Raw genomic sequence first — 18504 nt, 5'->3', positions numbered from 1 at the left:
CAAGGGGAAAAAAAAGGACTAAAAATCCTGTCTGTAGGTATATGTTGCTGTCTGAGGGTGCAGCATGTTGCCTCAACAGCCTGTCAGTGGTGTATTTACGACTAAAAAGGAGTAGATCACAGGGACACATTGCAAGTCCAACGGGTCTCTGCCCAGGGACTGAGACCAGTCACAGCCAACTTGTTCTGAAGCCCAGGTCCAGCTCAGCCTGGTTGAAGAGTATTGTGCTGCAGTCAGCTACAGAGAGGTTAAAAGTGCAATGGTTTTCACTTTGTGGGCAAGCAGGTGTTGCCAGACTCTCCTAGAACAGCAAAGGGTGGTGCCTCAGCTGCAGAGGTGGGCACATGTGTAGCTTATTAACTAATAAGTGATGACCACAGAGAAGAAACAGGTTTTGCACCAAGCCTCCCTGGTGTTCAGTGAAATCAGCTTTTCAGGTTTGAGTAGGGAAGAGGACTATTGTTAAGGTCTTTTTTTCCCCTGCTTTTTTGAGCTGCGGATGAAGAAAGCCTGTGTGAGCCAGTCCTGGAGCCTAAAACTGTGAGTTATTTTTTCATTGCCTTCTTTTGCCCACGTAGTATGCCTGAGCAGCAATCCAATTGTGAGCATCCGGGCTATGGGTAATTCAGAGTGATTTTGTACTGAGAGCTGCCTGTTGCTTCTTGCGTGGTCCTGGCAATTGCTTAGAAAAAGTATAGTTTCAGTCAGAAAACTGCTTCATAAAATGTTCCCCAACAGGATTATTATCCAGTTGGATGTTATAATTTATAGGACGTTCCTCAATAAATGCATCACGATTATCCTTAATACAGGACATACTTGGTGGATGCACTGTATATGAAATGATTAGACATTAGCTAAAAATGCCTACATTTTTCCTCTGAAAAAACACTTGTTTGTGGCTAGTCTAATGGGAATCTGAATGTTCTTGTTATGTGCTTGTATTGTAGTAATACCTAAAAGCTCTAATAAAGTTTATTGTTCCACTAATGACTGACCAGCTCTAAAATAGAGGAATGTTCCCTACCTGAAGAAATTGCAGTCTGCGATAAGACAATGAGTGGATTTAAATAAAAGAGAAAGAGGGCTGAGGGCAAGAATTTGTTGTCAGGTGTGCAAGGTACAAATACAGCCTGCATTCACTAATTATTAGCCATTTTTAGAAAAATAAATAAAACTATGCTTGCAACCACCTCCAGCTAAGATGCTGGATTTTTTTATGTACATCTATTAATACTTTAAAAGATATAAATTTATGTAAGTGTTACTTTAAGACCACAGTTCTCTACCAAAGACCATATTTTTCATCTCGCTGTTGCTATCAATACAGAATAATTTTAAAATAAATAAATAAAGTCCCCAGTGAGTAGTGGAGATGACCCTGGTCATTCAAGGTCCTCTGAGCAGAAGCTGTTTCTAAGTCAACAGCGAAAGTCCGTGATTCCACAGGAAGGTGAAGGTACAGCTTACATTACAGAGAAATTTGGCTGAGGAGGAACCTGGTTGAAAGATCTTGCGTGGCACCATTGTGGCTTTTCTGGAAGTTATTTTCGGCACCCTGCCAGACCCTTCCCCCAAGACTGCTGTAGTCCTAGGAAAGTCTAGTACAGGCAACAGTAGGAACAGTCTTTATATAATCAATGTTTGTGCTTAGAACTATCCACTTCTGTGTATAGTTCAGAAGAAAGTATGAAGTAGCAAGGAATATGTGATGCTCTCCAATTTTTGAAAGATCAAGGAAACAGCCTCTTATGTGTTGTAAATGGTTTTCTTTGCTTTCAATGTGACAGATATGGGATTTATCCTGTCCTATTTTCGGAATTGTTTAAAGGTCAGTTTTGTACATCTCAGATGGGTGGTTAAGAAATTAGACTGAAACACTGTATGGCTATATATCAGTCTGCAAACTTCACTTGTGGTTGTGAATGTTGATTTGATTGATAAATGACACTGTATCCTGGATTCTGTCTGGACATTTCTCCCTGCTGGATTGTATGGTGCTAGCTTGAAATTCAGAGTCTGCTTTCCTGTCCTTGACTAGCAAGTTAGCTGCAGCCTACAGGGAATAGTTAGGATTTTAGGTAGGCTGCAGCCAAATAAAAATATTGGCAGGCTTGTGCTAGGGGTGGGAGAAAAGGTCACTAAGCGGGGTTGAAACTTTACAGAAGGGGACCTTCAATAATAGGCATTTAAGAGAAATGAGGAGGCTTGCACAGGAAAATGAGGGAGGACCTAAAGGAATGAAAGGACTGACTAAAATAGATAAAGATGCTGAAAGGCAGTTATGTTTGGCTGTCTATTTTCATGGCTCTGATTATGTTGTGTGTGATGTCCACGTGTAAACCATGATTCATTTTAGGAGTCCTGTTGAGAATGTTCTCCAAGTCTCACTTTAGCTGTTGCATCATTTTTAATTGGTGTGAAGCTAAACCCCAAAATCCAGAATTTGGGGGACTTTTGTGTGTTTGTTCCTGAAAAGGCTCTCGAAGAAGAGCATTGTTATGTGGATATGGGCTGTCATACTGCTGAGTCCTAGTTTTCAGGAAAGAGTAAAAGTGAGAATATCTGAATCCCCAAAAGCATGATTAGAAGTGCAGAGCTTGTGAGATGTCATTGGAATCTGGTTATTCCTCACAGTTTAAGGGCATGAGATATGCAGAAAATGGAGATTCTTGCTGAAGTCTGGTAAGCATCTCTGTAAGGTGCCATCCAGGGCCGTAGAAATAATGTTTCTGAGTTTCATTTGTGCAATGCTGTCTTCTAATTTTGCTCTCCATAGAGCAAAGACTTTTGTTCCCCCTTCAATAAGAAAATATTCTGTCTGCGTGGGTGCACAGAATGTGGTTTTTTGCATTTCTGCTAATAGGCAGGTGCTTTAAAAGTAGCTCTCTGTAGCATATTTAATGTCTATATAATGGAATGGATTATAAGACATGTCTTGTGAAGTCCACGATTACAGACCCTGAGATATGCTGCGTGTTTTCTAATCTGAGCAGCCATTTCCACTTTGTAGAAAAGGGGTACTGATAGCAGCCTGCTGCTGCAGCTCTTGTGCAAACTGACTCAGGAATCACAAAAGGAGCATGTAAGAGATCACAAGTTTGTTGTTTTTTGGGGGTTTTTTTACAGTTGTTATTGACCAGCCCCTACTTACACTTCATCTAATAACTCATGTTATTAACATTTATAGACTTATGCTTTTTTTCCTACTATTCTTTGTCAGCTGTAAGTAAAAAGGTAAAAGAGATGAAAAGCCAAAGCATAAGGCTAAGTTTCTGGATTTTCTGAATTCTATGTCTTCCTCTGGCTCTTGCAAATAATGTACAACAAACTCCTCAAAAATGTCCACTGTTTGGCATTGTTTTTTATTATTATTATCTTAAGTATATTTATCTCTGATCTGCCAAGTTCTCTGAACTTCTACCTGAAAGTAAAAACTGTGTATTTGAAGCTCTCTTTACAGAGGATTAGCATTTTGTCTATGGAACCACATTTGTTTGTGAACCTAACTGCCTATTACAACATAAGCAGAAGATGAACTGTTCATGTTATGTGCTGTTTATGAAACATGTAAAAATTTGATATTGTTTTGATGAAAGGCACACTGGAGGGAAGAGACTGAGCCTTTACTTTGTTTCTCTGCCTCTGCTTGATTATTTGGGAAGGCTTTCTCTAAATCTGTGACATTGTTGAGAGCCATTTGAGAAGTTCCCCTTAGCCAGGCCAAGCCTGGGCTCCCAAGCACAATTCCATTATTTCAGCTGGATTTTATTAGTGCAAGCAGCTTACCCAGCTGCATAGCAGGAATGTTTAACCAGGAACAAGACAAACTTCCATAAGCTGCTTAATTCTGACTTGGGACTGTTCCCTCCAATCAATTGATATTGAAATAATGACTTCTCAGAATCTGTAGAGGAAAAGGATGTAAAAAGAAAATTAAAATCTAATTAAATGGAGGTAGAAAGCAGTGTCTGAGTAGACAAATCTTAAGCCTTAGCAAATTTTCAAAGGTTACATTATCCTTTTTGTCCCTGGAAATCTTTCTTTTTACTTTTCTCCCCTCCTCTTGTACTTTTATCATTAGTTTTTAAGTAACAGGAAAAGCTTTAAAAAAAAATTTATATTTCTATATATAAATTCTCATATATAAATATTTTCATATAAACTTACAATTTTTTCTTTTTCTATGTGTATAAAAAAAAAAGTGTGATCCAACAGAATTGACTGAGCTACCCTGGCAGTCTCAGTGTCTTGAACAGGAGAAGAACATTATTGCTGTTTTCCCAAGAGCAAGGTTTTTTATTTATAGTGTTCACAGCCAAATTTCAGCTTAGGCAACTGTTCTGCTTCCTCTAATTCCCTCTTTATAGACTGTGTAGTTGTTCTCCTCTTCACTATTAAACTGCAGGGCTGCATTATAAATTCACTGTGGTGGATGAAGTAATTCATGTATAGTATGGGCTAAGCTCTCTTCTCCATTTCATTATTTTATACCAGTTTAACTACTCACCTCGATGGAATTATAATGTCAGAGAGCGGAACTCCTGATACTTTCAGGGGGAGGGGAGAAGAAGAAAGGCCCCATTGAGAATGCATATTTGTAATATTAAGATAAAAATACTTGCAAAAATAGTGTTGCTTTGTCTTGGGGATGGGGAGATACATTTAAATTAGGGCTGGTGTTCATTTTAAAGGACATGATACTGGAAGTACAGAAACTTATTTTTTTGGTTTCAGTGGAAGTCTAGATTGAAAGCACAGATTATTGAAGCACATGGGGTAGGAAATTAGGCTATAACTTCCCCTGGGAGAGGTAGTACAAGGCAAAGGGAGAGGACAGGTTTAGGTTGGGATCAGGTGTTTAAAAGTTGTTTTCTGAAGTGAAATAGTCGATCACTAAACCACCAAAAATGAGCAGTGCCCATATACAAATACCTAAGGAAGAGTAAAAATGGGGCAAGCTCATACAAGGCTTAACACGCATGTGTGCATGCTCTCCAAACCTCCTGCTTTTTCCAGTTCAGGGGATTTCCCAGTTCTGTTGTGGTTTGGTAGTGCCCAGTGGATCTTTTCTTGAATCCATGTAAATGTTTTTGCATTCACAACTTCCTTCAGCAAGGTACTCCAGAGTTATGCTACCCTGTGCCTTCCTGGGTGTTTTGAACACAGCTCCCTCTAGTTTCATTTACCGAACTTCCTTGAAAAGACCGTCTATCCCTATCCAGCCTTTCCATGTCACTTGTTATTTTGCACACCTGTCATATCCCACCTAAATCCCTGCCGCAGACTAAAATATCTTGCCTACCTGTTGTCCCTTGTATGGAAGCCACTCCATGCTTTTGACTATCCCTGTTGCCCTCTTCTGAATGTTTTTGTTATTCTAATAATGGATGATCTTCAAGCCAAGGGGTTCAGCAATGCGTACACTGCTTATATATATATGTTCACTAAGGTGAACTATTGATTCTGTTCTTCGTGTTCTTCCTAATTCCAAATGTTTCCTTAGTTTTTTCACTGCTATTGAGCACTGGCTTGTTACTCTGGTACCAAATATTGTGACCTCCAATTCTTGCTCTGGTAATGGCCAGCTTGGAGCCATCATTTCATGTATAAAACTAGGATTCTTTTTCCTTGTGTGCATCACTGCGCTTATTTCTATTGGGTTTCACCTGCCGTTTTATTGAACAGTTTTATAAGGTCCTTCAGGTTTCACAGTCCAATCTCATCCTTACTCCTCTGAATGTACTTTGTATCACTGGCGCACTTTCTTGCCTTACCACTCACCCTTTTTTCAAGGTTATGAATGAATAAAGTGAACAGCACAAACCCAACAGGTTCCACTACTTACTTCCCTCTGCTGCAAGTACTGACCAATTATCCACACCCCACCTCCTCCACCTTCCATCTTTTAGCCAATTGCTTACTCATTCTTGGACCCACTTACTCCACTGCTGCTTGGTTTTCTTAAAAGCCTTTGGTGAGGAAGTTAGTTAATTTTTTTTTTTAATTTTATTTTATTATATGAACTGTTTGGCTGTTCTTGCTGTTTTCTTCAAATACTTCAAATAATTTGAAAGGCAAGACTTGCCTCTACAGAGCTTGGGCTGGTATCTGTTTCTGATACACAGATCTAAGGAGGTTGTATTTCTGTAGTTGCTCACTAATTCTAGCTAGTGGAAATTGCTTTCTCATTTGACTGTCATCCTCTGACCTATCATTTACATGAGGTAAAGAATTTTCCTATTTGAATACTAAGAAACACTATTCTGAACTGTGTGTTCTGCAATCATTTGGCTTTTTCTGACTCATGAGTTTCAAAGTTCACTCACAATCTCTGTTTAAAGTACTAGAGGCTTGGAGCCCTTACGGTTCAGATGAAGTCCATCCCTCTTGTGCAGGCTTTTTCCAGATTTGTACATAGGTATTTTTATAAGTTGAAGAAAACAGCCTTTTGGAGTTTCGTGCTTCAGATAAATTTGTGCTGGCTTCACACTCCATCTGTATCAAATAGAGATGTCCTAGGAAAAGACACAATTTAATCAGAAAAGATTGACTTCTGCTTTAATGTTAGGAAGAGACAAGTTGTCACAGTTGAAAACATTTGAAATTGGGTTCTGTGTTTAATGTTTTGCTGAAGAGGTCTCGTAGAGCAAAAACATCCTCAATTCTATGTTGATTTGTTTGTGGAAACATGGGAATTCTTTTCTCAAAAATAGGATTATAATGGATCAACAAATTTATCCAGCTTCTCCTTCTGAATATTCCAAATATTAATGAATATATTGAGCTGATAATGGGGTTAGTGATGCATTTTCGAAATGTTAAAATTTCATATAGTCCTGCTCTGTTCATTTAGCTATAATGAAGAAGGCTGTATTAGGGATAATTTAGATAATCTGCAGGGGAACTAAAGCAGTGACTGTGAAGGAGAATGTGGCCTGTTGTCCCCCTAGGCCATGGAGCACTCCATTTGCTGGAATAGCTCCTAACTGCCATTTAGTGGGCAGCTAGTGGAAAATAAAATTGCTTCAGGCAATTGAGACTCTTATTCTGTATTATTAATGTTTGCAGTCTGGGTGAAGATTAGAGTAAACTAACTCCATTTGTACTAAGGGGAGAAAATTTGAGGCAAAAGGAAAGGGACGAAAAGATCGGTACCATCTTTTGGCAAGATTTCTTTTGGAGGTGGGGGATTGTTTGTTTGTGTTGGGTTAGGTTTTTTGCTGCGGGTGGACGGAGGTGGTATTGATGGTGAGTAGAAGTAGCTAGGACACCTGCTGCTGCTTCTGGAGGCAGTGACTTCTGCTATCTAATGGTCACCCACCAGTGTCTTGTTGATCAAGGTGGTAATCCCTGGTTTGCAGGAACTTGGACATCTGTGAAAAACTGAAGGTAACAGAAGAGCATTTTGTAAAAGGAACATTTCACACCCTGGAACTGGCTGAGTTCACCATAGTGTGCTGAAATCCTCTGGGGCAACGAGAAGATAGATTGTGTATGCTAGCAAGTGATGGGATTAACAGGCTAGGTTCCCACTAAGGAAATCTGAAAGCTTTCAAATTCTCTGGGTTGGGTTTTTGGGGGGTTTGGGGTGTTTTTGTTGTTGTTGAGCAAAGAAGCTAAAACAAAACCAGCTTTAAGGTGTTGAGATGATGAAATATTATTAATCTATGTAAATTGGATCCAGAGGAACTTGTTGATCTGGGAATCCATGTGTCCATTATGCCTAAACCTTTTACAGGCATATGTACTATTGATAAATATGGTGGTGAGAGGAAAAACAAAATAGTGATGTATAAAAGATACTGGAGTCTAGGAGGGCTGTGGAAGGAGTCCAGCAGGGACCCTTTTCTTCCAAGTTCCCCACATACTTGCCCTGGGAGGAAACTTTCATCTTGTATAAAGTAGATTTCCCCAAATGGTGTCATCTGTGAACTGGCTGCCCTTAGGATACAGAGAGGGATGCTTTGGAGACTACACAATGTTTTCAGCAGGATGGTATAATGATCTTGCCTCGGGCGAGTTTTTCTTTTCCTTCCTGCTCAAACTCACTGTCAGCTCTTTTCTCAACGTGCCACCTGCTCTCCTGCAGACTGGATGTTGCACATATGCAGTACACGTGGTACATCTCTTCCTGGAAATATCTTCCAAATTGTGCATGGCTTTCCCTCCTGACACCTCCTGGTTCTTGACCAGGTTGAGTAAGAGTCTGCAAGACTTCAGCAAGAAGAGAAAACGGTGTGGTTTAGAACATGTGAATGAGAGCAAGCGAACTGGTTAGTATTCCAGTCTAACATGCAGATAAACTCTAATATCCTTATTCAGTGCTTATGTTTCTTTCCCAGACAAATGTCACGCTGAAATCACGGGGTTGGGGTACGTGGTGGTGTCTGTTTGCTTGCAAAAAAGCACACATCTTCAGGCAGATGCACCATCCTAGACAGACCTCAAAGTTTTTCAGAATCAGCATAAATCTTTGGAGATCTTACTGATCATTGTGTCTGGAATGAATCCATAACTACCAACTGCAGTGTTTAATTCTAAATTCTATGTGATTAATTTTTATTTTAAATAAGGTGGATTGAGCAGGCACATGCAAATGTTGACTTTCCTATTAGTAGATGGAAGTTGGAAAACACATGAAATGAAGGTTAGTAGTCAATCAAAGCCAGAAATCTGTATGTTGGGATTGCTGGGAACCAACAAGCAGCAAACTGCAACTTTTGTTAGCATCCTGAGTGGTTTAGGTTTTGTCTGTGAGAACATGGAAGGGGAAGATGGGAAGAACTCTATATCCAAAAGCTATCAAGAAAAAAATTAGGTGACAAGTGAGATAACCAACTACGTGTCATAATGAGAGCTTTTCTTTGGTTTCTCACTGGTTCAGTTTTGAAGCATCTTGTGTCTATAGGCAATGGATATCAAACAAATGTCGCACTATGAAGCAGACAATAACTGGCATGATTTTCTCCTTTCAAACCCTTACCACAACAGAGGTATGGCTGTACTGTCTAATTATTCCTTTGCCACATTGTTTTCCATTTGAATAATTTCCTTTAGTGCATTGGCTGTGGTACATTGTGCTGTTCTACAATGCCTAATCTGTTGTGTAACTTTAAATGTACTTATGTACATTGCTGGAGTGGGAAGGGCTCACTTGACAATATAAATTCCATTCGTCCCTGATTTTCAGTACTCCCTTCTACCATCACACCTTTGATATTGTTTTTTTTGTGGTGGCTTTTTTTTTTTTTCTCATTATGAGGCTTTGTTTCTTCTGTTTGGAGAGGACTATCTCTGAACTTATTGAAGGATATTTTCATTCCTAAAGCCTGCACTGATTTCCACCCTCCCACCCTTCCTTAAGCAAATGGCTTTACTTTTAGGGGATAGTGTTTGGGGGTTTTTTTGAGGACAGAAATGTCTTTAGTAGGATTCTGCAGCATAATTCCACTTTCTAGCCAGTGTCGCCTTCTAAGGCTGACCTTAGCCTTTGGGGAGGCCCGCAAAACAAGATTTTTCTCCCCTCCATCTCCTAAATGCTGGCCCGTGGTGTGCTGTGTGACCAGTCAGATAAAGGCCAGCTGAGAATTCTCAGGACTGACAAAAGGAGCAGACATAGCTAATGGTGGTTCAATAAGAAATTAATCCACTATCTGCTGATATGGTTTACCTCATCCTTTTTCTTCAGGGAGAAATTGACCCCTGATGTCCTTGATGCCATGATGTCCTTAAGTATCAGATTGCTGTGAATGCATAGTATTCAATGCTAATGAACACAGTGGTTGTACGTACATTGGCTGTTCCATGTCTCTAATTTGCTACAAAGAGCAGGCAGGGGCATTGCTGCTTCTTGGCAAATGGAGAAGCTGTTTCAAAGATTAATGCTGAACTTTCTGTTGGGAAGAGGTCTCCAGGCCTCTTGAGGTAGATTGTGTGGCCTGTAACATAGCTGAAATCATGGCTAAAAGTCAAGCTGCAGAGGCAAGAATCCTATTCAGCTGATACTGGTGGAGGAGGACTGTTGGCTGGTCCTGTCCTTTTAGCCACAAATCTGTTTGGGGCCTTTCTGGCAAGAGAGGCTTCTGCCTGTCCCCAGAAGGAGCTTTGGGAACCTGCAAGAGGTATTAACTACAATGCTGTGGAGAACAGGAGATAAACAACCTGGCTATTGGCTTTCCTTAGCTTTCATTTTATAGGTTAGCTTTACAAAGAATTGTTGGGGTGGTGTTGTGTTGTTTTGTAAATTGAAAGCTGAGGTTTTCCTTTAAACTTCTAAATCCCAAATTCAGTGTTAGATGGGCATATCTCTGATGGCCAAAGACTGTCTTTACTCACCTTGAGTATTTTTTATCCATTCTCTCTTCTCACAGAATCAGAGAATAGTTGAGATTAGACAGTCTCAGGAGGTTTGTTCCAGTCTAACCTCCCCGAGTCAAGCACAGTCAGCTGGAGCATGTTGTCCAGGACAGCGTGCAGCCAGATCATGAATATCTCCAAGGATGGAGACTTCACAACCTCTCTGGGCAATCTGTTTCAGCGTTTGACCGCCTTTGCAGTAAAAAAAATTGTTCTTCCGCATTCACATGGAATTTCCTGTGCCTGTTGCCTCTTGTCCTCTCACGTGGCACCGAGGCAAGCCTGACTCCGTCTTTTTTTAAGCCCTCCCATCAAGCGTTTATACACGATGAGATTCCCAGCCCTGAACCTTCTCTTCTTCAGGCTGAAGAGTCCCAGCTCTCTCAGCCTTTCCTTGTATGAGGTGCTCCAGTCCCTTTACCATCTTAGTGGCCCTTTGCTGGACTTGCCCCAGGAAGTCCATGTTTTGTGTTGGGGCACCCAAAACTAGAGACAGCATTCCAGATGAGGCTTCACCAGTGCTGAGCAGAGAGAGGATCACCTTCTTCAGCCTGCTGGCAATGATTTTCCTAATGCAGCCCAGGATACTATTTCCTCTCTTTGTGGCAGCTGAACAAATCTAATTTCTAATCTTGAATGTTAAACATAAAAAGATTTTCAACACTAAATAGCACTTACCCTTACGGATTAAGAGAAGAATATTTAAGCTGCTGTGTAATCACCACGTCAGTAATGCTTAACAGGACGTGATTTCTGTGATGTTTTATGTCCTATTCAGTGCTGAAATCATTGGGTAAAAGAAAAATAGTGACAAAATAAGCTAAAATGACACTTCTCCCCCCTTGGCCTGCCCCCCCCCCCCCCCCCCCTTTTTTTAAGCTGAAATGAAAAAATTCACTTGTGGGAAGGAGGAAATATTGGGGATTTTTGTCTAAACCTGTTTGATTTCAGTAAAAACAGAACTTTGATTTCATCCAAATATTCCTCTTCTGATTGACAGGGAAAACACCAGGTGAGACCTTCAGCATTCATTATTTAGAAACCAAGAGCCTGACCTATGGTTATCAAGACATGGTTCGCTAGCTGAGGAGATGTGCACTTGTTGCATCCTTTTAAAAGTCAGGTCTGCTTTTTGGGTGCTCTGTGAAAATGTGTTGTAGTCGAGCATTGTCATGTTAGAACTGGAGGAGTGGATTTGAGGGGAGGGCAGGGGGCAACGTGCAGTTCTGAAAATGGCTGTTGTCCATCCCAGAACTGAGCTTGTATTCAGCTTTTATAACCTCAGATAGACAGGATCTCGCAAAGGGAGCTCACGTAAGACAGGACTTTTTTTGTGAGTCAAAATTTAATACCCCCTTCTAGCGAGGCTGGTAAAACTGGCAGTCAGCCTACAAAGTCTTCGTTATCTCAGAAGTACAAATCCTCCTTGGATTCCTTGTGGGATACTGCAAAATGAAAATCACCCTAACTTGCTTTGATTCTAGCCTACATCGAGACTTATCTTGAGGACAGGAGGGTTGTTGGGCTAGTACTATCCCATTACGTCCGCCAGTCACAGCGAAGATTCAGGTGGTGGATACTGATGTACAAAAGTGAAGTACAGAGAAGCAAGGGATATAGTCTGTTTTTTACTGAAGCATGGTATTTAAGGTTTGAGCACATGCTTTATTTTTGTTGTTTCAATAATACCTAAGAACTGTCCTGAGGTACAATTTCCTTCCTTTGTAGAGTTACCAACTCTTACTCTGCAGTGTGGGATGTGCAGTCTCCTTGTTAGTGAGAACAGTACTGTCATTACGGGATGATCATACAGGAAAATTATGCAGGAACAATTCCAAGCAGACAGTGTCCTGGTACAGTGCGGCACTTCTATTTGAGTCTCGTAAGCTCTTACATATAAAATATTATCACTGTATCAACAAAAACATCAGAGAAAATTTCTTTAAAATGTTATCCTCTAGAAGAGCCTTGCTGAGGGCAGGTAATAGCCAAGAGACTTTGGCTAGATGATCTGTTACTTTTAGGCAGCATGCAGTGACTAATCCACTGGGCTTTATGGGTCTATTTAAATTAGATATATGCAGGCAGTGCATTATTTATGACCAAAAGCATGAATAATTCAACATGCCCACTCTTAGCAGGTATCCAGCTTGTGCCAAAAGCCTGCACTAGATGCTTGCTTTCAGAATTATGAAGAGACTGTCAGATAACAGTCTGGTTTGCTTGTATGCTCCACATTGCTCTGTCTGCTCTTCCTTTTGTATCTTTCTAGTTTGGCTCTATCTTTTGTCTGGGGAAGAAGAACAGATGATGTATTCTCTACATTATTCGCTTCATCTGGAGATTACATACTATGTCTAAAACAAATTATGTAAATCTGTTTAGGATCAATGCATTAATTTCATTTCCACTGCGATGGAGACAGAGGCATGTTCAAGACAAGGTACTTAAAGGCAGCATGACAAAGGGACAGTACAATGCTCCTGGACTAAGAAATCTAGTCTGCTATGTTCCACTGCACAGCTTGGGCTCAGTTGTGTCCTGAGACTAGTTGCGGCTACCCAGCCTTGCTGGAAAGTGTGTGTCACAGCATCCTTAGGCTCAAATATTCGGTCTCTGTGGCTTAGCCTAAATGTACTCATTAGGTACAGTATCCGTGTACGGAGACTTGGATACCTGATGCAGAAATAGGCTGGGTGTGCAATGGGTGCAGACTACAGTCTGAGTGTCGCCAACAAAAAAAAAATCTGGCATTCAGACCACCATATTGTATAGTCACACAAGGCAGTTGTCAAAGGTTATCAGCTCAAAGCCAGTTGTACTGCGACACTGAAATGCAGTTACTTCCAATGCAAATTACTTCCCTGCCAAACTTTTCTTTCCTTCAGTCCCACCTTAGTGATATCTAAAATCCAGAGGCCGTAGAAAGAATTCAACTGCCTACTCTCTGGCTCTCTTGTCTTCTTATAATCAGTGACCTGAGTTAGGGCCTTCTAGTAGGAGGTTTGCTGCTGCTTCTTGTTCTCTGAAATTTGGACACCAAGTCGAGTGGAAGCAATAGAGTATACTAAATTTATCTGTCCATTCTGAGTCTGAGTGTCTCTAAGTGAGCTTACAAGACTATTACTTGTTTCTGCCCAATTCCAAAAGTAACCAGTTAATTGCAGTCACATTTGCAAACACTAGACATCCTGAATGATTTTGGAAGGAAATAACAATTCTTCAGAACACATGACATGCTGGGTTGTTTCAGAGAAATAAATGCAGCAGAGATCTCCAGGTTCCCTGCAGTTGAAAACAGAATGCGAGTGCTCTAGCTGCCAACATTGTTATAAAATCCTTAGTTGACTGTTACTGACTCATTGAAGAATTGTTGAAGTGCTTTGCTGGGAACTAAAAATATCGATTCAAGCTCCCTATCTGTGTGGCTACAGATAATTTGTTATTTTCTGTGTCTCGGGTTCCAATCTGTACGTCTGCATAATAACGACTCCGTAATCAAAGTAGTAATATGAAGGGAAAAATGCACCAAAGGTAGTGAAGCATTTGGGTATCACGGTTTGGAAGGGAGGCAGAGTTAGCTAAATATGATAAATACAGTACTTCTACAACAGCTCCAGAGAGATCGCTTCTGTAGCCACTGAAATACAGCAGTTAGAAAGTACAGCCAATTTATAATAGTGTATAGCAACATTACACAACTTTAGGTACAAACTAGGATTAAAACATCCTGCAAAGATGCTGCACAGAATTGTTAGGCCAGATGATTATGACAGCTCGGGGTGGAAAATTGCAAGTGCTCGGGGTCTTGAGGTGTGTCGTAGAGTCTTTAACAACATAAGACCTTAGTAAAGTGTTAGACTTGAATAATGCTCTTGGGTGTTGCTTTAGAACAAAAGAAGAGAGAAAACATGCAGTGATCAGTCATTCCTATGTACCTAGTTTGTCTCCTGCCTGACCCCCCGCCCCACCCAAGATCTCTTATCAAAGCGCTGACCTTAGCTGACATGGCTTAGGAAAAAATCTAAAAGAATCACAGAAGCGGTGGAAAGTCCATGTAGGAAAAGAAGGTATTCTCTGGCAGTATGGTGGTATTCTTAACTGGGAATAAGCAATAAGATTTATTTCAAATCCTATCTTAAAAAAATCCAGACAAACTAGTATGAATTCTTCATGATACCTTTTTCCTGTTTTGGCATCTTAATGATTGCTTGTAATTCCCCCGTGCATGTGCAGTCAGTCAATGACAGAATTGTTTCACAATTTTCCATTGTTTTGCTCCATCAGAAAAGACAGCTTCTGTGCTCCAACATGAGGATTAAGCTCATTGTGGCAAAAAAACAGAAGATAAAAGCCTCACAGAATTGTGGTGTGATCTCTAGATGAAATTTCAGTCCTTCTTGGTGGTGGCATCGGGCTGAGAAGGGAAAATTCCTCCCACATACAGCAACTGATCAAAGAACAAAGTCCACTTCATAATGCGTGATCTGAAGCTGAGGTAGGACATAGGCATAAAAGGTTTACGATGGGATGAGAAGTACATGGTGTAACATACAACTTTGGTCACCGAGTGACCTTAGTGGTTCTGCTGTAAGATCCTCTTTTGCCCTACAAGGGGAACCAATGAGGGGGGGGAAATTCTAGTCCGTTGACAGCTTGCATATGAAATTTACAATCTGAAAGCAGGATCTGAAAGTCTTTTCAGGGGAGGAGGGCATCAGCTTTCATTAAACCTTGTTACAAGTTCAGGATGGCCAGTCACAGATTTTCTGCCCATATAGAGCTGTGCTGATTGATGAGCTCTGGGAGACAAATCTCGGGTAACTCCAAACTTAATTTCCATCCGCTGCTTGTTTTCTTTTAAGGTACTCCTAGAAAACATAAAATATAAGTAATGTGCAAGTGATGAAGGAATTTGGGGCCTAAAAATTATTTTGTTTGCTGTCTGCATCACAGCCAGTGCCTGTCACTACCTGCTTGTAGGTGAGAGAAACAGAGCTTTTCTAAAAGCTGTATTGGCAAGGTATTTACTGCTCAGACTCCTACTTCTTACAGGTACTTGGACCCCAGTAGCATGCTGTGATGGATTTGTATGTCAATGTCGCCACCATAAATCCAGAATAAAGTTTTGTAAAGAAGAAATAGATAGGAAATTAAATGTATGTGTGCATTGGTTTGGTTTAGGCTCTGTACATTTAGCATTCTCTGATCACTACAGAATCAAAATAGTTTTTAAATAATGGGATATTTATTCCCATAAAACCCTATCTGTAAAAGTGAGATAGTGCTCCTCTGCTTATCTGGGGAATGAAGGCACAGCAAGATTAATGCAGAATTTCTTTGGATAGAATGAGGCTGGTTTTAGCATGTGTTTCCAGGGTAGGCTTCTCAGAATACGAAGTATCTAGAAGGCGTTGCAGAGAGACATCTGTATTAGGTGCAGTAAAAATCAGGCCCCCACTTCTGCAAGTTCTGCCACGTATGATTGGTCGGGTTGCATGTGGAAGTGAACAAGTTGGAAGGTATGTATGCATAAATGCAAACGAAGGAGAAAGTGCATCTGGATGAGTAAGAACTTTAAATGAGTAAATGCTCCACAATGAAAACACTCCCAATCTGAGAGAGACTGGCTCAAACCGAGGAGGGAAAACCAAGAAAACTCTCCAAAGGACTACTATCAGTTGTGAGTAGTACCCAGTGTAGCGTTAATTGTTCATCCAAGAAACCACTGTGTGTGTAGAGCAGAGGGGACAAGCACAAACCTGTTCTGTCTGTGCCCATTAGTGACCCTTGGCTAGTCACAGGGTTTGTGAGAGCTTTGCTGATCTTATTGCATATGCTGCTTCCTACATCTGACATCATGCTCAGATGTTTCCATCCCAAAATAAAAAAGATATCTAATATAATTTCTTCGATACTGGGGAGTACGGGTGTCACCAATAATTCCCCTGAGGGCTCAGAAAACAGAGCGAGATAGAGGAAGGAGTTGCATTTGTTGAATGCAACATGCCTGATGATCTGCGCTTTGCAGGAGCACATCTCAGATTCTGCGCTTTGACTTAAAAATCTATGGGTAGATTGACAGCAGCAACTCCTTGGTTAGGAGCCAGAGGAGGGCCACCTATTCCCCACTACCCGCCGTGCAGCTCTGTGAATGCCACAGTGTGAACTCCAGTGATGTAGTAGAGAGCCTTCCCTTGCCAGTTTGCATCTGGATTGGATAGCAGTTACTTAAGCTCATTCCTGTCTGATGGGTCTTTGGGGGATTAGCTAAAATAATTCTGTTCACTTTCTAGTGGAGAAGAATCTCCATAAGAAGAAAAAGCAGGCTCGCTAGACAGTTGTTGACAGATGCTGCAGAGAGAGAGAGAGACCTTGGTCTTGAGTTCCTTCTTTGGCCCTAGATATCCTCCGTCAGGACCACCAAAGCAATGTAGGAAGTCTGCAATTACACCATCTCTGGCATATCTTCCTCTGGGTTAAATTAAGGGCTTCCTTTGTCAGGGCTATCAATTTGGCAACTTTTTTACCCAGCGCTGAATTTACTGAAGGTTGAAGGAAATTGCTAAGCGTAATACTTGGATTTATGGACTCTTTCTTGTGAGACGTGTTCCTTTTGAGTATCATTCAAGGTAGGAAATAAGTTAAATGAAGATGTTGTAATCCTGCAGCATGTCAAGCATGATCCTGTGGTGCAAGGTCTTCCTTTCTTAAACGGTGCACAGACTGGAACAGCTCTTACCTTGGGCAATGACACTGAGCTTCAGCTTAAACTTTCCTTCGTGTGTTCCCCTCTGATTTCAACACGCTCCCCCAATATATGTTCGCTCCTTTCATTCCTTGCAGTTTTTCACCTAACCACTACTTTTCAATCCTTATGATGCTTTAAGGCTCAAGTTTCAAGTTGTCTCTGTTGAACCAGGGCAATGATTGTCTCGGAGCCTTTCTTACGCTTGCCGCAGTTTACCTTCTGTGTGAGTGTGAGAGCATGGATCCTTCGGCAGAGCGCAGTGATTCAGCAAAGTTTCTGCATCTGATTTCTTTGCTGACAAGCAGAACTGGGTTGGATATTATGGGATGAGAAAGCCAGAGATTTGAGATATTACTGTATCAGATATTCCTATATCAAACTGAGCTTGTTTGAAGTTTTTGAATTAAAAAAAACCAAACCTAAAGCAAAGCATCAGCTGAAGCCAAATATTTTATTAAACTTTAACTGCTTCAATTTTAAAGCACTCTAAAGAAAGAGAATTCTTCATTTTTAAAAAATGTCAAAACAAAGTGTTTAAATGACTTCAAAATGCTTTCAAGATGCAAATTCAAAAACCACTGAAACTCAGCCGCCTTCACCAAAAAAACCCCCTCTGCAAATCAGTGGATACCCATGAAGCATTTTAGGGAAACGCTTTCTGACCAGCGTTACCAAATCTCAGCTGTCCTCACTTTCTCCTGCGATGCTAGTGCTGGACCAGTATAACCATCTTTGCTTCAGTTATGCCTGGTTAATTCCATTCCGCATCAAATTCTGTGGCTGAAGCACGTTGGGTACATTGATACAGCACAGTGAGGGGCCGAGCAGAGCTACCTGTGCTAGTTACAGCACCAGCAGCGTAGCTGTGCTAGTCCTGTGCTGTGCTCTGCCTGCTGAGCAGAGCACGCTGCTCTGCGTGGAGTGCCACGCTAACAGAGGTAGGCTGCTTCTGATACCCCAGCTGGGTTATTTAAAACCAGGTGATGTGCAGATACTGAATACTCAGTTGTTCTGTGTCAGTAATTCCTTTCTTTGTACAGTGGGACACAGCTGAATCGCAGCTTTGTATGGTCGCAGGTATGAGGAAAATCTGAACTGAAATCAAGTACAGCTCTGGCTTCCCTTGTTTCAACAGGTATTCTATTTAGCACACTTTTAATTTCTTGATATATGCCAGACAGAACAGACAATTCTTTTTCCCAGTTCTGCAAAGTATTGTGTGTGCTCTCGGTACGGTAATAACCACGCTTAACACACTGAGATAAACGTAATTTTAAATGAAGAATTACTGTCTCATGCTTTGAGAGAAGTGCTGGGGAACCACCACCTAGGAGCCAGCAGGGACTAAGCAGAATATCACAGAATGATTTTGCTATTTAGCAAATAGGTAGTGG

General features: G+C 40.9%; 1 long non-coding RNA gene across 1 annotated transcript in view; it reads left to right on the top strand.

Annotated features, from left to right (window-relative positions):
- The first annotated feature begins 329 nt into the window (after positions 1-329).
- The window catches only part of LOC115336228, a 45217-nt gene continuing 27042 nt past the window's right edge, over positions 330-18504 (top strand). Inside the window, exon 1 of the long non-coding RNA XR_003921664.1 lies at positions 330-540. This is a non-coding gene — a long non-coding RNA (uncharacterized LOC115336228). The remainder of the gene's footprint in view (positions 541-18504) is intronic.

This window comes from Aquila chrysaetos, chromosome 2 (genome assembly GCF_900496995.4).
Source record: "Aquila chrysaetos chrysaetos chromosome 2, bAquChr1.4, whole genome shotgun sequence".
NCBI lineage: Eukaryota > Metazoa > Chordata > Aves > Accipitriformes > Accipitridae > Aquila > Aquila chrysaetos.
This window is presented reverse-complemented; position numbering and strand designations above follow the sequence as displayed.